Source organism: Cebus imitator, unplaced genomic scaffold, assembly GCF_001604975.1.
Source record: "Cebus imitator isolate Cc_AM_T3 unplaced genomic scaffold, Cebus_imitator-1.0 Scaffold57, whole genome shotgun sequence".
In the NCBI taxonomy this organism is placed as follows: domain Eukaryota; kingdom Metazoa; phylum Chordata; class Mammalia; order Primates; family Cebidae; genus Cebus; species Cebus imitator.
Window position 1 is genome coordinate 3,711,128 of NW_016107372.1, and position 4,939 is coordinate 3,716,066.

At 46.7% G+C, this 4,939-nt stretch overlaps 1 pseudogene across 1 annotated transcript; it reads right to left on the reverse strand.

Annotated features, from left to right (window-relative positions):
* Nucleotides 1-2,086: 2,086 nt before the first annotated feature.
* LOC108304789 lies at nucleotides 2,087-3,356 on the reverse strand (annotated as a pseudogene). The gene has a single exon (XR_001825421.2). The product of XR_001825421.2 is annotated as an ADP/ATP translocase 3-like (transcript).
* Nucleotides 3,357-4,939: the final 1,583 nt, after the last annotated feature.

A 4,939-nucleotide genomic window follows, 5' to 3' on the forward strand; every position in this document is an offset into this window, starting at 1 on the left:
AATAATCTCTCCATATTCTCAGTCATCTCTTTGTTCTGTAGTATGTGTAGCTTGCATTAGTGAAGCCAACAGAGCAAAAGATGTGGGTGATATGTAAAGATCACACATGATCTTTGGATGGGTTTCAGTTAGTGGGTGCTAGGTCCCATACTATCCTGTAGCAGATTTTATAATAAAGATAGAAATTTGGAAATCAATTCCAATCTTCGGTTATCAGTGTCACAGAAATTCCTGGGCTCGTCTACACATCCTCCCATGATGTCAGTCTGTGTTGGGGTCAACCCAAAGTTTCCCCCTCACCCCCCGAAGGTTTACTGAAAACCAACTCACAAAAAAGGTAAATTCACTAGAGAAAGGGCACACACCTAGAACTTTTGGAGGCTGAAGCTGGCAGATCACTTGAGGCCAGGAGTGCGAGACCATCCTGGCCAACACAGTGAAACCCCATCTCTACTAAAATTACAAAAATTAGCCAGGTGTGGTGGTGCACGTCTGTAATTCCAGCTACTCGGGAGACAGAGGCACAAGAATTGCTTGAACCTGGGAGGCGGAGGTTGCAGTGAGCTGAGATGGTGCCACTGCACTCTACTCTGGGCAATTCGAAAAAGAAAAGGAGAAGAAAAGAAAGGAAAAGGGAGACAAATATATTAATGTTTGCACTAGGAGAAACACAGTGTATGCCCACCTCCCAACAGGGTTCAGAAGCTTACATTATCAGCCTGGCTAAAGGGGTTATGGGAGGAGGAAGAAGAGGAATTCTACTGAGGGACAGTAAAGGATCAGGAGCTGAGATTAATTTGAAAGTCTGTTCTCTTTGACAGTGAAAGGGTCTGTTCAAGTGTGGTTACATTCTTAGTCTTACAAGAAGGGGAAGAAAAAACAATAGTTCCCCTTGGTGGGTCTAGATCTGAGGCAGACAAAGGGACTTCAGCTTCTTCAGAAGAGACCTTGTCGGGGAGGTCAAAGAGACCTTTAGGTTTCTGCAGCTCAGTATGTCCAGGCATCGTATTTGGGGGCATCAATTTATGAGCTCCAACATCTGCAACTGAATTATGGTTGGAAGCGTTGGATGGTCCAGCATGGCAAGTCGCAGCTTCACTCCAACTCTCCACCTGCTTTTTACTTATTTACTCTGCAAACATAAGACTGCTCTATTAGGCCAAGATAGAAAGCTAAAGATAAACAAATCTTAGCCTTCAAAGAGTTAACATTTAAGAGTGAAACAGATAAATTAGCCTACTTACTAATGTGAGATTTTCTTTGCCTAGCCAGTTTTCTCCACTCCTATATCAATTATTCAACTAGTTTTTTTGTTTGTTTGTTTGTTTTGTTTTGTTTTGTTTTGAGACAGGACCTCTCTCTGTTGCCCAGGCTGGAGTGCAGTGGTGCAATCTCAGCTCACTGCAATCTCCACATCCCAGGTTCAAGCAATTCTCCCACCTCAGCCTGGAGAGTAGCTAGCTGGGATTACAGGGGTGCTCAGACTAATTTACTAATTACTCGAGGCACCACGCCCGGCTAATTTTTGCATTTTTAGTAGAGACAAGGTTTTACCATGTTGGCCAGACAGGCCTCAAACTCCTGACCACAGGTGATCTACCCACCTTGGCCTCCCAAAGTGCTGGGATTACAGGCATGAGCCACCACGCCCCACCTCGAATAGATTTTCGTGGACATAATTGCAGCCACATTGTTGAGTATCAGTGCAAGAGGAAGTATATCAGAGAGGTACACCGTGTTGAACAACTCCCTAAGACACTGCGGCTCCCTCTCCTCCTGCTCTCATTCAGCCTCCCTGCAGGTTCTTTCCCAAGTTGGAGACCCAAGTCTCAGGCTTAGTCCTCTTCTCCATCATCTTCTCTATGGGATTAGCATTCCCATTAGATCCACGCACTTAACACTTTCTAACACACTATAAAATTCAATAACTCATAGTGTTTACTATTTGGTATTCCCTCTACACACCCCATCCCAAGCTAGAATGTAAGTGACAAGGCAGAGATTTTTAACTTTGTTCACATATATATCCCAAGCACCTAGGACAGTGTCTAGCACATAGTAGGTACTCAATAAATAACTTTTTTTTAAGTACAAATGGGAAACATGATTCTTTTGTCTTAAATAAATACTTAAACACGACTTGGGTCCTACAAACATCTGGACTCTAGGTCTGAGTATTGGAGTGTCTCATCCGTGGGCCCGCGAGGACGCCATGGTTCCCTTCCCCCAGTGATCAAGACATGGCATCGAGTGCCGATCGTTGGATCACAAGGTACCCCTTTTCTAGAGCCTTCCCTGGCCATCTACAGGAAGGATCGGCTGGGAAAAAGATGACTGGAATTTCTCGAGGGTCAGTGGTCCGCATCGTTGAGGATTCTACGTGGTTCTCTTGGTTCCCTTGTGTGTGTGTAGAGGAGGCCACTGAGGCCTTTAGATGACCTTCTTCAGCTCGTCGTCCAGGACCAGCAGGAAGGCGGCCCCCTTGCCCCTAAGGACCCTTGAAGAAGGCCTTGCCCACCTGTCTCTGAAGATCTTCCTCCAACAGTAGGCGGTGCCCGTGTACTTATGTCAGCTCCTTTGCCCGGGACCGCATCATCCTCTGTGGCTGCAAGGGGTGGAAGGGGTAGGAAACCACCCCCGCCACGCGCGCCACCCTCTGCGCGATCATCCAGCTCCCCACGATGTGCGTGTTCTTGGGGTCGGGGAGGATGCCCTTGGCCGTGTGGTACACGCAGAAGTAGGCGGCAGGGTAGATGATGATGCCCTGCACGTGGACGCTGGAGCCCTGGTACCGGCCCCGGACGCTGTCGGACGTGGAGACCTTTGCCAGGCAGTCAGTCTCCCAGGCCTTGGAACGCGCGCTCCCTGCCGGATTTCCCCACATCGGCTGCCGGGCGGGTTCTGGTGAAATCCAGGGGGCGCATGAAGCAGAGGCAGGTCGTTCGACAGCACCCCAGGGAGCCAGATTACCTGCAAAATACCTCCGGAACGAACGGCTTGTGCTTGGCTCCCCCCCACCCCCCCAACACCAGGAAGATTTGCTTGTACTGATCCTTGAAGGCCAAGTGGAGGGCTTGCGTGGGGAAGTAGCGGATGACATTGGCCAGGTTGCCCCTCCAAAAGGACAGCACGCCCTGCTCCTTGGGGTGCGGACGATGAGGTCCACGATGCCTTTGTGCTGCTTGCAGCAGCAGCTTGACCCGTTGGATCCGGGCAACGGCCGTCTTGGAGATGGCGGCGGCCATGTCTCCTGCCAGGACGCTTTCGGCAAAGGAGACTGCCTGTTCCGTCATGGTGGCGGGGCCGGGAGCGGAGCGGGCGCTGAAAGTGAAGGGAGGGCGTCCCTGGATCAGTCCTGCCGCTGCCGGGACCGAAAGGAATAAATAACTTCTTAATGAATAAATGATTTTGTGTGTGTGGTTTTTGTTGTTGTTGTTTTGAGACAGGGTCTGGCCCTGTCACCCAGGCTAGAGTACAATGGCGTGATCTCAGTTCGTTGCAACCTCCACCTCCTAGGCTCAAGCCAACTTCCCACTTCGGCCTCCCAAGTATTTGGGACACAGGCGCATGCTACTATGCCCAACTAATTTTTGTATGTTTGTAGAGAAAAGGTCTCACTATGTTGCCCAAGCTGGTCTTGAACTCCTGGGCTCAAGCAATCCACCCTTCTTGGCATCCCAAAGTGCTGGATTCCAGGCATTAGCCACTGTGCCCAGTCAGAATAAATGATTTTTAAAATATTTTGTGTTATGGAAAATGCCAAATATATACAAAAGTGAAAAACAGTACAATCAGTTTCTAAGAACTATCACCCAAGTAAACAACAACCAACACACAGCCAATCTTTTGTCATCTGTGACCCCATCCACACCAATCTCCCCACACAATCGTATGGGATCAAACTCAAATGTCATGCCATTTAATCTGCAAATATGTCATTTATGCTTCTATGCATAAATGAATTCCTCAATACCTCTCTCTTAGACTATGGCTATGAGATATTAGAGAATCAGACTAAACTTCTCAAGATCCAATTTGAACTCATCCTCAACAAGAGATGTGGAGGAAATCATGACACCTTCAGCCTTTAGGGAAATTTCACAATACTCTCTGGGAGAACACAGCAATTTGCAAGGGCTCATTGTGACACAATGACCAGGGAACTCCTACACCTGATATTCAGCTCAGGACTTTTCACAAATCACAGGAGGTTGAAAATAGAAAACGCAGGACAAAGCTGTAGGACAGAAAACCAAGACACCTGGGGGTCTTTTAATCCATTTCACTTCTGCTAGTAGCCCTTAGAAGTCATGCAGTGTTTGTCTTCAGGGGGGTGGTTTTCAACTCCACAAAAAGATGAACAAAAATAAAAATCTTTTTTCCATATTAACCAAAAAGTACTTGTAATGTTTTTTTTTTAAAATCCTCTTTTTAATAAGAAGTTTCACGTTAATATATAAACTATTTGTAGGCTGAGTGCAGTGGCTCACGCCTGTAATCTCAACACTCTGGAAGGCAGGAGGATTCTTTGAGCCCAGGAGTTCGAGACCAGCCTGAGCAAGATAGCGAGACTCTGTCTCTACAAAAATAAAATAAAATAAAATAAAATAAAATAAAATAAAATAAAATAAAATAATGTGACGTGGTGGCACCTACATGCAAGCCCAGCTACTTGGGAGGCTGAGGCAGGATCACTGAGACTGGGAGATCGGGGTTGCAGTGAGCTGGGGTTGCACCACTGTACTCCAGCCTGGGAGATGTAGTGAGACCCTGTCTAAAAGAAAGAAAGAGAAAAGAAAAGGAAAAAGAAAGAGCGTGAGAGAAAGAGAGAGAAAGAAAAAGAGAGAAAGAGAAAGAAAGAAGAAAGAAAGAAAGAAAGAAAGAAAGAAAGAAAGAAAGAAAGAAAGAAAGAAAGAAAGAAGAAAGAAAGAAAGAAAAG